The sequence below is a fragment of the Electrophorus electricus genome, chromosome 16 (genome assembly GCF_013358815.1).
Source record: "Electrophorus electricus isolate fEleEle1 chromosome 16, fEleEle1.pri, whole genome shotgun sequence".
NCBI lineage: Eukaryota > Metazoa > Chordata > Actinopteri > Gymnotiformes > Gymnotidae > Electrophorus > Electrophorus electricus.
In genome coordinates this window covers 5,172,553-5,187,653 of record NC_049550.1, presented here as the reverse complement: position 1 = coordinate 5,187,653, position 15,101 = coordinate 5,172,553, and positions in this window count along the sequence as shown.

Sequence of the window (15,101 nt, the reverse complement as noted above, 5' to 3'; positions counted from 1 at the left end):
GCTATATATAAAGATGTAAAAGCAAGGGACACTATTATTGTGTTGATCCACACCTGCAAGCAATCCAACACTGCAAACTGTTTTTTTTTTTTTTTTCAAGTGACATCCTTTGTTTGAAAGTAGGTATTATGCATTTACATTTACATTTATAGCATTTGGCAAATATCATCCCAAGCATTTTACCATTTTAACCAGACAATTGTTTCACTGGAAAATAAAATCAGATGTAAATAGATGTGTTTTGTGATTATTATGAATGTTGGCTAGGAACCATAAAAGAGCTTTCCAAAATTCCCCAACACACAGAAGGCATCATTAGATCACATGTCAAAGGAGTTTCCTAACTTGGTGTTCCACCATGTGTATCTGTTTTTGGAAACTGACTCTAATCTTTCATTTAAAAAAATAAAGAAAAAATCTAACAAATCTATCAAATCCCTTCTGATCAAAATCTATCCCACTACCATCTAGCCCTCGTACGAAAGAATAGCATACAGCAAATTTAGGCCATATTTATGTAAATGCAATATTGTGTGAGGTTGTATGCAGAGGAAAGGTCTTTCCTGTGGCATATTGAATTTAAATCTGCATGATTTACATATATTACTGTAAAATGCACTTTATCAGATGTGGTTAGAAACAACTGGAGAGTTAGAATATACATGGTGGTCTTTGTCACTTAACTATGAAGGCCAGAAGTACCTCCTTTAATGGTGTTTGACTAATGGTCATTTAAAATCAGGCTTTTTCTCTTTTTTTTTGTTTGTTTAGAAATACTTTCCATTGTGTGTAAAAAAAAGAATCCACAGCAGTGACCGCAGCAGTTTCTTGCGGAGTTTCAGGTCTTTTTTCACATTTCTAGTTGTTGTTTCCCATTTATTTTCTCATCTTCCTCTCCTATTGCTTGTTGTGTGTCGGTTTGTGTCATCTCAGTAAGTGAAGTGAGAGGAAGTGAAATGGTCTTCCCCGAGTGTGTCGATACTGCAGGCACTCAGAGGCGATCAGTCATTTGCTCCTCTGCTGACACAGTGGGACGCAGCTAAACACCCATCATGGGTAAACAGTATTGACAGACTGACACGCTCTGCTTCTCTTCCTCTCACTCTTCCACTCACTCACTGTCTGTTGGAGGTTAATCGTGATGGTTAACTTACTGTGAGACTTTCTTTTTTTCCCCCCCAGTTCGATTTCAGCCAACAAAATCTGGAGATATTGGAATAGAGAGGCAAAGAGAAGAAAAGAGAAATGATCAAGACTCAGTAGACGCAATAAAAATGTTATTTTCTTATATACTTGTGTATATGTAAAATGATAGTACACTTGAAACCAAAGCAATTTTACCTTATTTTAAAAGTAATATTTTATAATGTTCAGTTCAAAAGTTTCAGTATTTTTTCTGAATTCAATATTCAGTATTTTTGTTCTGAAAAAATACCCATTTTAGTCACTGGTGTCATATGAATGTAAACTGCATCTGAAACCAAAGATATGTACACCAGTTCCAAATGTGCATCATTCTTGTAACACTGGTTACTCTGCCTCAAATTAAAGGGTAAAGAAAATCATGTTTTTTGTAAATGTTAAATACAGTATTTAAAAACAATGTTTTGCATTACTATAACTCTGCATGCTCTATGCATGTAACAGATCATGTAATGTAATGTAACAGATAATGTAATAGCAATGTAATAAGACTGTAAGTGTTGAAATATAATATATTGGTTATAATTTCTTTTGGTTAACTACATTTTTCTCTCTCTCTGTGTGTGTGTGTGTGTGTGTGTGTGTGTGTGTGTGCATTAAAAGTCTCGCACCAAACCTTTTTTAATTGCCCACATACTATGCCTACTAGGCTGCAACACAGCAAATGAAAACTGAAATAGGATTTGTCAAATGAAACAGTGGACACTATTTAATTTTGGGTGTGTGTCATGTTAGCTCATGACTCATTATGTCTTGTGTTTCTAACAAGCTATAGTGTATGTATGTACATGTGAATATGCATATGTATCTTCTTACTGTATGATTGCAAGAATGCAATATTCAAACTGACATTTTGTTCAGTTTTGTTAATTTTAATGTTAAGGGGGGCACAATCATTTCAAGCAACAAAGACGCTACAAAGCATTAAAGATCCACTGGACAGTTTGTTTTTCTTTTGTGATTAACACAATGACCAAAAACATTGAGAATACTCCTAGCAACCTATGTGTAAAACTCACGGCTTGATTATGATATGTGGATTGTGAAAGGATTCTGTAGTTTAGCATTCTTTAGTTCCTTCACTATGTATTATACAACATATGATACATGTTCACTCATATCAAAACACCAGCAAAATGAATACTGTTAATGTAACATGATGAAGAAAGATATGTTTCAAAGCAGATTGAGCCCCTGACATTGTTTTGCATTCTCAACACAAGATTTACCCTTCTTTCTTTATTCACAGACATACATTATATAGAATACTATTGCTTTTCGTGTGTTTCTTACAATGTTTCTAAAGTCTAGTCCCTGGAAACCTTGAACCAGGCTGCACTTCTCCATATTTCCTCTATCTGCAAACACACCTGATCAGTCCTCCACTTGAACTGGGTAATCACTATTTCACAGCCCTCAATTACCCAACCTGTGACCTCAACCTGTGATCTCAACTGTGAAATTGCAATAAAGGTGACATATCCCTTTTCCTCATATTAACAGCTTCCAGGTGACATAATCAAATGTCATTGACATGCTTTGGTCAAAATAATACAAGAATCAACTACCAAAGCACCCTTCCTACCGTGTCTAAACAGCCCTGTTCAGAATGGCCAGTTTGAGTGCATGTTCCTTTAAATGTTAAAGAGGCACTGCTCACCCCTCCCCCTCTTCTACAGGGTGTGCTGACACAAGTACGGCTTCACGCCACCATCGCAACTGTCGAGCATGCGCCTTTGGAGCTTTGCACAGTTGTTACCATCAGACGTAGGATATCATCTATTTTAAGTTTTCTCTTAGTAAAAATCAGAAGTACTCACACAGCTTTACCCATCACCTACTGCTTTACAAGTGCGGAATAAACTTTCCATTCTAGAATCCTTCATATACATTAAACAGGCAGCTCACAACATGTTAATGTCACTAACCCCTGATTACCCGAGTGGAAGACAACTGTAACTTGACTGAAGAGCAGCTACATGTGGAACACGGGACAGGCGGTAGGACAGGTGGCAGGGGTGAAATGGCCTCAGTGATTCATGGCAAGTCATTAAAACTTTGTTTGAATCTCTATAAACCAGCAGCAATTTGTGATGATTTGTGATGGTCTGTGCGGTCAATGACAGCAGTTCTCATGCTTAGCGCTTAGCTTCAACTTTATGCTAGTAGGTTTGGCACTTGTGAGAAAAAAAATAGCACAGCTTTGCAAAGTTAGTTTTCAAGGCATGGGTGGAGATAATCAGATGGGGGACAGTTTAGTTCTTATGGTAGTTCTATAGTTCTAATAGCCTATGCATTATCTAGGAATGGGAGCTAAATCTGAAAGGCTTGTTGAATCCCATGTTTTCTGAACTAGGCAGTACACAAACAACTGACAGTTGTCTTATATCACAGTTTGTGGGTTGGTTGGCACTTCAGATCCCCAAATGAATGTGCAGAAGCAATGAAAAAATGTTTTATTTCATCCAATAGCTACATTATACACTAAAACTGTGACCTCTTGTACATGTGTGCAATCTACCAAGCACGGTACATAACAGATTTTAGGTGTTAAAACACTCAAATTGTAATTATACGCGTTATTTGTATGTCCTTACCAAGTGCCATGGAAAACCATAACTCTGATAGACTCAGGCAGACCACAACAAGGAGTATGGTGTTTGAGACCAGCTGACAGTTAGTCAAGACCAAAACCTTAATTAATCAAGACTAATTCCACTAATTTAAGCTCTGTGCCTAAAGCCATTGCTGTACACTTGGCCAACACATCAGTGACTTAAGTTATTAGCAAGCATAATTTGAGGAACTAACCAAGCAGACACAATAGCTGGCTACACTTGCCCCATCCATTGCTGAATTGACTCGGTCATGTTTTGCTCCTTGCACCAGGTGAGGAGTGTCTTCCCAGCCCCAATGTTCCATCAACCACTCCTAGTCCACCTATCAGTTTTGCACAGCCTGATAAGTACGACAGCAATCCCTCAGGATGCCAGGTTTTTTCCTTTGCAGTGCTCCCTGAATTTTGCTCAAAAGCCTCTGTGTTCTAACAGTTCCTGTAAAGCACTGGACATTTCCCTGCTTAATGGGAAAGTGGGCAGTCAGCAGTGGGCAGTGACATCATTAATGACTATGAATTTTATCGTGTATTTTAAATCCATGTTTGACGTTCCTTGTTAAGAGAAAGCAAGCACAGAATTATTGACCTCCCTTAAGCAGGGTTCCTGTTCAGCTGCTGAAGCTTGAAGGTCTTGTGCCTGGACAGAACGCCCCTGGGATTGGTCTGCAACACCTACAGGACTGAACCCATCACTCTTATACATAATGCGGTCCACAAGGAGGACATCATTCTATTCATAGTGGACACATCCCATCACCCTATAGCTCTGGGCAGCACTTGGTTGCAAAAACATAACCCCCTCATTTCCTGAAAATCTGTTGACATTCTCTCTTGGTTTAACTACTGTTATGACAATGATATTAGCCAACCCATGGTTTCTGTTGACACCGCCTCCATAGAGATTTTCAGGCCACCACCAACATACCTAAGCAATATACTAATTATCAGAAGTGTTTAGTAAGGGCCGAGCCACTGCTCTATCTCCCCCATAGTCCATATGTATCACTGACCTGATAGTGGTCACTAGTCCACCTTCATCTTGTCCATACTCCATTTCACTCACAAAAATTAAGGCTGTGAAGGGCTACATTTCTGAGCTACTATCACAGGGATACAAAAGGCCCTCCAATTTCACTGCTTCAGCAGGTTTTTTATTTGTTGAGAAGAAAGATGGTGGTCTCTGTCCTTGCACAGATTACAGGGGACTGAATGAGACTACCATCAAGTTTCCTTGCTTGCTGCCTGTAGTACCTGCAGCCTTGGATCAGCTAAGGGCTGCCAGGTACTTCATTAAGATGGACTTAATGAGTGCATACAACCTAATGAGGATCAAAGAGGGAGACCAGTGAGAGAAAGCTTTCATAACTACCTCATGTTATCATGACAGCTAGCTAATGCACCTTTGGTTTTCCAAGCATCTTCAGAGACATCAGGCCACTATGTCATCACCTACAGAGATGACTCAAAGGAAAGCCTAAGAAGTTATTCTGAAACCCCCAAGCTGAATAGCCCTTCTACTCCCTCAAGACTGTATTCACCAGTGCACCTGTACTAAAGCATCCCATCCCCAAGAAGCCCTTTTGTTTAGAGGTTGCAGCTTCAGAGATTGGAGTGGGAGCTCTATTGTCACAATGCTCTGGATCACCACCCAAACTCCACCCTCTAGCCTTTTTCCAAAAAATTGATCCCTGCCGAGCAAAAGCACAACATCAGCAACCACAAACTACTGGACATAAGTGGAATGGCATCGACTGGCTCAAGGGCGCAAATCACTAGTTTGTTGTTTTTACCAGCTGCAAGAAAATGTACTACTTATGTATTATTAAGCATTTGACAACAGATTCAACTTACACATTACATATAGTCCAGGATCCAAGAAAGGCAAGGCTGATGCCCTTTCTGTGCATCCACCAGGCTCTGTCATCATGCACAGCTCCTATTCTGCCCCTGTGTACTGGGTGCTATACAGTGGGAGGTCAATGAGAATTTGGGGAGAATTTCTGGGATTTCGATATTCCACCCTCATGCCCTAATAACAAGCTCTATGTCCTAGATTTCATGACAGATACTTTACCTGGGTTCATTCCTCCCTTGCAGCAGGGCACCTGGAGGAGGTTAAGACTCACCAATGTCTGGCTTATATGTGCTGGTGGGAGACTATAGCCAACAACATTCATGCCTTCATTTTTTCCTAGACTGTGTCCAGGCCAAGATTTCCAAGACCTTATCTGCATGCAAACACATCACACTGCCAATCCATGAATCTGATTGGTGATCAAATAGATCTGATCACCTATCTGCCCCCGTCCTCACATAATTGAAAGGTTCTCTCAGGCCATTTATTTCGCTCTTCCTTCACTCCCTTCCATATTTGAGATTGTACAGGTACATTTTAAATACATTTTCTGTATCTATGTCATTCCAGAGGATGTCTTGTTAGACAGGGGTCCCCAGTTCATCTCTCACATCTGGTGGACATGTCCAGAGAAGCTGAATATAATTGTCAACTTCAGGATACCACCTGCAGTTCAATGGCCAGGCAGAGAGGACCAATAAGGAACGATTGTTCCTCTATTTTTGCTGTCAGGAGCAACAGGCTGAATGGTACTGTTTCCTCCTGCCCCAGCTGGCACAAACCCTTTCCAACATGTGCTGGTCTACCAACCCCTGTTTGTTCCATGGTCTCCCACTGAGGAGTCTGCCATGGATGTATGGATGAGGAAGAGTGAGAGGGAGTGGAAGGCCACCCACCAGTATCTGGAGAGGGCGATCCACTAATATAAAGCACAGGCTGACTGACATTGCAGTACTGTTCCCAAATATCTCCTGGGAACAAGTGTGGCTCTCCAACCGTAATTTGTGCTTCATTATGTGGGTCCATTTTTAATTGGGAAAAGGATCAGTAATGCTACTTATAGATTAATGTTGCCAGATATTTCTTGTTTTTTGACATTGATTCATTTCCTATGTTTTATGCCCTATGTGCTGTCACATGTGATTCTCTTATCTCTTCTGTCACTGCCTCCACAAAGTCCAACTCCCATGATCCTCCCACCATGCTCCTTAGATCTAGCTCTGTCAATTAGCGACTGCACCTGCCTTTTGTCCCTACTCTGTCCATGTATTTAAATCCCCATGTTCCACCTAGTCTTTGTGAAGTCTCCCTGAGTATTCTCAAGCATATTCTAAGCTGTTTGTATTTTGCATTTTTTTCCCTGATGCCTGTTGCCAACCTAGTTCTTTCTGCTTAGCGCTCTCTATGTGCCTAATGGCTACCTGGGTTTGTCTGCCTCATTTTTGCTCTCTGTTTTTTCTTCCCTGGTTTGTTTTTGCTGTTATAGAGTTTTGGATTACTGCTTTGGTTTATTTACCTGTCTTATCATTAAACTCTTGAAAATGGTGAACCTCCACCTTAAATAGTGCCTTTGTCACACCCAAGGACGTTTTGCAATCAACACTCTGCTTTTACAACACACACTGGCAAGCTGCAGCAGCCAATCGTGCACAGTGTACTCTCAACCAGACACCAAAGACCCCTGGGGACAGCATTGGGGTTATGTACAAGCATTTTGTAAGTATTATTATTATTAGTTCATACCATAGTACAGATATGACATGGTCTCAACTAGTCTGATGAAGACATTTTTGAGCCCCCCAGTGTGATGTTAAAACTTCACATGAATGTAAGACAAGACTGTTGTCATGATTTGTTGTCTGCTTTTGAGTACTTCCATATTAAAAACAAGTGAATTATATCTAATAAGCTGATTAAGAAGGTTCATAATAGGCTGCTTGAAATGTTGTATCCTTGGCTCATGTGCAGCAATAAATAGTTATTGTTAAAAGAAGCATTTTTTAAGTCTTGAATAAGACCTCTGAATATTCAATGCTGAATTTCCCTCAGATACACTGTTTCCACTGAAGTCTAAATAATGTATTGACTCTTACAATCCCTCACTTTCCATCACTTTCCATCTCTCTCTCTCTCTCTCTCTCTCTCTCTCTCTCTCTCTCTCTCTCTCTCTCTCTCTCTCTCTCTCTCAGCAGACGTTGGACTGGTGTGTCTCTGCTGGTGTTGGCAGGCGCTGGTGTGGCCAGGGGGTCAGTGGGGCCCAACCCAAAGCAAATAATTAGTGAAACTGGCTGGGCTCACTCTGTGTGTGTGTGTGTGTGTGTGTGTGTGTGTGTGTGTGTGTGTGTGTGTGCGTGTGTGTGTGTGTGCATGCACGTGTGTGTGTGTGCGCGTGTCTGTTTGTCTGTCTGTCTGTCTGTCTGCCTATGTGTGTCTGTCTTAATTTGGCTAAAGCTTGCGGCTGTGAAGAGAGATGTCATTATTTACGCCAGATTATGGTTGCCGGGTGCCACCAAGGGAGTCTGTTGCCCATTCCACCGGAAAGCAAGCTTAAGCTGTTTATTTACCATTCCCTGTATATATGTATGTGTGTGTGTGTGTGTGGGGGGGGGGGGGGGGGGGGGGGGGTTACTCCTACACAATTTTAATACACCTCATCCTCCATTAAACAGACACTTTTGTGCATTTAGACTAAAATTAAAACTAATTAATAGGGTGTAATGTGATTTTTTTTTTATCATTGTTGTTTTTGTTTTGTGAGGAATGCCCCCTTAACAACAAGCAGCCAAGTATTAATTAAAAATTAGTGTAATCCGTTAGATCTGGATAAAACCTCTTCTCTGAGGATGTATGTTTTGTGTTACTATGTGATTTAAACTGTGTTTTGCTTTTTTGACACCTAAGAGTACATTTTCCCATATTCATATTTTTTTCCTTATTAAAAACAATTTTAACCACATGTACAGCACAACATGATAGATCAGCAGGGTGCTGTGATGCTTTAAGACTATGACCATTATTTCTCTTAGGCTCTTAATAATTAATTACAGGGTAGCTCCTGTAGCTCACCTGATAGAATGAGTCTGGGAAAGTGCTGGCATGTTTATTTGACCATTTATACAAAGTTTTTGCTACTGTAGTGCAACAGAATTATTCAAAATTAGCTACTGTAGTATAATTAACCTCATTGATGCCAACATTATAATGCACACTTGGTTATATGAGCCCTCTTCCTCTTACACACAAATAAACAATGTATTTTACATTATGGCACGCGTTATCTTTGCATCTTCAGTTACACAATAAAAAATGACTTACATTTAAACAAGTCTGTGCTTTTAAAGCTAAAATACATGGTCATTGGCAGCCTACTCAATTTATATACATAGAAACAGAACCAATTTTAAAAACTAATTTGATCATCAAGAAGAAATACTAATGATCATTCTAAAATCTGCATTGTCATACATCCCCTATCCCACTAGAAATTAAAAATAAAAGAGTCACTCCAGGAAATAATAATGTTTTCTAATGGGGCCTCTAATTCATGGTTCTAATGTCTAACATAGTTCCCAAAGGTTCCATCTTACCACTAATGATTGTAATTATAGACAGGATAAGATGTCATGATGATTAGCTTAAAATAAAGTCACGACTCCTGTTGTGAAAAATTATGTATGTATACTATATGCTTATAAACTAAAATATCCAATGTAAGATTATGTTTAAAATGGGCCAAAATGTCACTTACTTTGATATATTTATAGGGTTCAACAGGAGAGTCTTCCATTAAAATAAAACAGCCAAAAAACAAGTATGTAAGTCAGGCGCCAGCACCTTTGTTTCCTGTTGAGTTATCATGGCTATAAAACCAGTCTTAGAATCATAACAATTTTCTAGCACATGTTCACAGTGTCAACAGAAACTCTGACACAAATGAGCTACCCAAAGCCATAGCCTTCATTAATCTGCAGCTCAGTCCAGGGCTTGGTGAAATTTGCTTTGAACCCCAAATCATTTTGCAAAACTGATTCTGAGCTCATTAGAAGCTTCATACATCATTGTTTTCATCATCATCGTCTTCTTTCTGCTGGACATGGTTATTACTGTGTTATGTGTAACTAAATGTTACGGGGTTTGATAGGGCGTTATCTCGCACTTTAAAAAAAAAAATCTCCCATTCTCACAGCAGCACCATCTTTGCCCCATACCCCTAACCCTCCCCTTCCCCCGCAGGTCAGTGAAGCATAGTGTCCTGGCGGTGGGAATCAGGCCGCGGGTATCACGGATGTGTGTATGAGGGCTGGCACCATCGCCCTGTCCTGCCCTGGTGCTCTCCTGGCACAAAACAAAGATAGCCCTTTCTCAGAGTGCCAATCTGCCACCTCTCCCCATGCCCTTGGTGCCAACATGTCAGATACGCATTACATCTACAAGCAAATTTGTGGCCGTAAGCATCAGCCTTAAAATTGCAATTGCAATTTTGCTGTTTCTAAATTTTATAAATAAATGGACTTTTATAAGTAGATTTTTGAAGCAGTGATTCAACACCTGGCAATGTTTAGACAAGGACATGTTATGATGACCATACATTTAATCTCCATAGCGTTAAGCATTGACTAAGCAGTTAATTGATAAAAATGTTCATTAATCATGTGTAGGCAAAGCTTTTTGTTTTTTTATACTAGTTACATTAAAACACGAGATCCATAAATGGTTCTGTGAAAACATGTTTCTAACTTTCATATAAAGGAACTCTTAGGGATTTGTGTGTGTGCGCATGGGTGTGTGCGTGTGTGTGTGTGTGTGTGTGTGTGTGTGTGTGTGTGTGTGTGTGTGTGTGTGTGATCATGCGCATGCGTGTATGGTCACCTTTCTGAATAATTCTCTGAAATGATGAAGGTTATAATGAAACACATTGTCAGGTGATAATAACAGTATGAATTCAAAGGTTCAAAATCGTGGGTGTGAGACCATCACATCGACAAATCCACAAAGACAGATTGGGGTGAATTTCGTTTAAACAAGTTCCTCTCCACAATAAACTGCATTTTCCCTATTTTTGTCTTTTTCTGATGTAAACCTATATGGGGAAGGGCTCTCTAACTGGGGGTTAACAGGGGTTTGGTGTGCCCAAATAAGGTCTTACATGCTCATGTAATAGAATTTGGGATAATCTTTTATCACAACAAGACGCCCATGGAATTGATTTGAAACAAAAACACGCCATACCATATGAACATTTCAATTTATCCCTGGCTTTAATAAATGTTTGCCATGCATCATATTCAAACACCCTAATTCCATTTTTACAATTTTACAATTTAACAGTTATGCCTTTTTCCATTAATTCTCAACATACAAAATAAGGGCTTTGCTTCCCTGCCATTTATTGAATAAATATGACAATACAAATGTTGAAAATATTAAATAAATATGTGGGATTAGTAAAACATAAGTGTCTGTGAATATGTAATAATATCTTTCTAGAGTGTGTGTGTGTGTGTGTGTGTGTGTGTGTGTGTGTGTGTGTGTGTGTGTGTGTGTGTGTGTGTGTGTGTGTGTGTGTGTGTGTGTGTTGGCATGGGATGGGGCCAGAATTGCTAGATTCATTGTCAAGTCCTTTTTTTTCTTTTCTCAAGTTCTTGGTCAGGACAAAGTAAACTTCATTTATGATACTTGTGCCCTAAAAGACCACATATAAATGCAAGTGACATTTGCAATTTCATGCAATCCTTTAAACATTTCATTAAGCACCTTATATGCCTCTTTAAAATGTTGGACCTAGACAGAGGTTTGAGCCTTCATGGATTATCTGGCCATGAGGGTCCATACAGATTGCTACTATTGTTAAGAGTGTTGTCAATTTAAAAAGTAGCAGGTGTGGAATATTTTCCATGTTAAGCAGATATGAGATTGAATGCAGTGTTTTGTCCTTTCTTCTCTGTAGTTGTCAAAAGTGGCACTATAGGTCGCTTACTCTATCATAACAAGTCATGTATCAGGCAGCTTACCTTTATTGCTTGTTAGAAATTAAATGCCAAAAATGCGGCTTGATTTATTGAAGTGGTATATTTCAAGCATAGCCAGTCGTCGTCCTGTCCTACAGAATGTAAAATACTAAGACGAATTTTCGTAAATCTTAGTTTTAAAAATGGAGCAGTATGAATATCGTGGCTATTCTCTCTCTATTATCGAAATGTATCTATTGTCGAAATGTATATGTCAGAGAGAGTTTGGTTGCAGTATGATGTTGAATAGATTTGACATCTCTGGATGAGGTATCTTAATTTTCACGCTTGTTTCAGCCTGTTTAAATAATCTGGTCTCATTAGACAGCCGCCGGGCCAGTCTAATTTATCCATACCGTCAGCGGCTTGTAGTACCTCGGGCCCCGAATCAATCACAGCATCCAAACCTGAGCCCAAAACGTGGTTGATTTATCTGCCAAATTAGACTACCGAAGTTCGTGGAAATTGCGCACTAACCCCTGAAGCGATACACTTCATTGAAAACCTTTTTCTCCGCCATCCCCTAACACGCATTTCATCCTACAAAACCACACGTACCTTTGATTAAAATAATGTGTGTGACGTGATAAAGAGCAGTAAGTCAGTGTTAGCTGAACGTTTGCAATGGTATTTGTGTGCTAAGACGACCATACTAAGGATGCACACACTTGCGAAACTGAACATGGGCTGTCATCTGCGCTTCACGAGGGTTTAAGTTTGGATTACTAGTCTGATATTGGACACAAAACACCCCACTGTCTAAGCAAACGCTCGTTTCGAACTCATGAAAAAGCGTGTAATTTAGTCAAGCGGCACAAAGTGTGTGTGAGAGAGAGAGAGAGAGAGAGAGAGAGAGAGAGAGAGAGAGATGCAAATAGGGCTCTTGAAATCACTTTGATAATTAATTGTGCACATTTGTTTCTATTAAATAAAAATAACACGTGCTGGGGAACTCAATTAGCATTAATTAAGCTTGATACCCTCATTTGAAAATTGTGAAACACTGTGCTTTGGCGTTTACTGTTTTTTCCCTCTTCAGGACAAAAAAGGTGTTCGTTGTCTTTACGTATGTTTCCGGGGGCTGCAGGGAGAGTGGTGGGAGGGAAAGGGAGATGAAAAATCCCTCCCGGGAAAAAGAGGGAAATTACATACAGGCGGGAAAAGAGGGGCTACAGGAGGTGGTAAATTAGCTGCCTGATCCGCACTTATTGGCGCATACACTTCCCCCATTAGCCAGCTTCGACAGGCTTCCACTTTCCTCACACTCTCTGCTCCTTCTGTCTCTCGCCCAGCACCTCGAGCCCGGAGGCCCCATATATTTATCTCACGGAGAAATGAATCTATGATGATCAGTTAAATTGAAAATCAGCAGCCGCCCGTCGGCACAAGGCAACACCTTCGTAATTAGCAAGAGAAATGGCGACGTCCGAACGGATAATAGCGCAAAAACAATTTACACTCCTCCCTTCTGCGCTTATAATGAGACGCGCGGCTCAAAGTGAAAATTTCTCTTCCCTGGTTTCATAGATTGAATTGGATTCATAACGCGCTTGATTTATTCGGGATATGGCAGTGTGCGAGGGTTAGCCGACAGGGAGTCGGTGGTGAGGAGCGCACGTGTCAACGGATAAATTGATAGCCCTCTTCTCGTCCCATCTCGAAGAGTGGAATGTAATGTCAGAACTTTGCAGTCAAAGTACACAAAGGCCTATAAAGCCCATACTGTGAAAGATGTGGTAAAGTTGCTTTTAATTTTCTCCCTCTGCTCGCTCACGCCTGTAAATTATTGAGGGCAAAGTAGTTGAGATTACAAATGATCGTTGTTCCTACTGTATTCCACTGTATCATCCGACAATAAGCCCAGCAAATATGCCCTGCAACACTGTAACACGTTAGATTTTGGTATCGCTTTGTTTTTAGACCAGAGATAATGCCCATCATAATTACTAATACTAATGGTTACTATCTAAGTTTGTGTTAGAGGGTTGGATCTCGTAAATATTTCTCGTAAATCTCTCTCTCTCTCTCTCTCTCTCTCTCTCTCTCTCTCTCTCTCTCTCTCTCTCTCTCTGTGTGTGTGTGTGTATGTGTGTGTGTGTGTGTGTGTGTGTGTGTAATTATTTTACCTCATAATCTCGCTCTCGTGCAGTGTAAATAGCAGTAGCCCAAATGGAGAAATTATGTAAATATTATTTAAGCGTGCTCGCTATCTGGGATTCATGAAGCAAAGCTGGGGATCCTGCGTTTATTTTCAATTTATTTGCAAATAAAGGGGCGCGCGATGACCAGAGGGGATGAGGGATGTGGGAGGAGTGGGCTGCTGATGTCATCTTGTAAACCCACTGAATGAAACTTCCGTCTTGCAAAGTGAGGGGGCCCGTCAAAAAAAGAATTGATTGGGGAATTATTGAAAATCTGAGTCTACGTGTGTGCCACAAATGATAAACTGGGTCTGGAGCATATAAACACACTAGATCTACTACATGGAGCTTGCTAAGATCCCCCTGGATCTCTCTTCTATCACAATCATTTATACATCCGTTTCAACTCAGGCCAGGCTCGCTAATACTTTCCTGAGGCGTATTCTCCCTTCTGGACCCTTTGACTCTCTAATAGAGCAAATTTGACTGTGTGTGAGCGTGAGTGTGTCTGCTTGTGTGTATGTGACAGAGGGAGCGTGTGCCTGTAGTGCGCGCGTTCGTGTGTTGGTGAGAGAGAGAGAGAGAAAGAGAGAGAGAGAGAGAGAGAGAGAGAGAGAGAGAGAGAGAGAGAGAGAGAGAGAGAGAGAGAGAGAGAGAGAGAGAGAGAGAGAGAGACTGCCCCATTACGCTGTGACATATGATCAATAGGCCGATAAGGTAGGAACATCAATGCACGCGAGAGAACAATGAGGGATATCATCGAACATCTATCTTAATATTGCCGCCTACACGCGCCCTGACAGGCCCGCCTCATGAAAATTCCGCCCCACGAATCACCCGGGCGTTTTCTCGCGCGCGTGCGCGCGTGCGCGTACACACACACACACACACACACACACACACACACACAGCTGCCGAAGCTATTATTTCCCCATTTCAATCTGACTCGCCAGCCTTTCATGCTAATTCTATTATTGTTGGAAGTTTATGTGATTTCATATCGCTGGAATCGGTAATGTATAATAACCCTTCAGGCTAAAAGAAAAAAAAAAAACCTAGGCTATCGTCCCAGCCGCCACCGGGAAAATAATTACTTTCATATCAAAACTCCGCAGGAGCTGACCGGGTCCTACCGCCCGCGGCGCGAGACCTCAATTCGATGGAAGGTTTTGTATGAGTGAATTTGTTAAAGCAATAAACATGAGCCCACAGTACATGAGCCCATCGAAGCGATAAACAAAACACGGCAGGCTAACTGCAAGGACTGTGGCGACAGC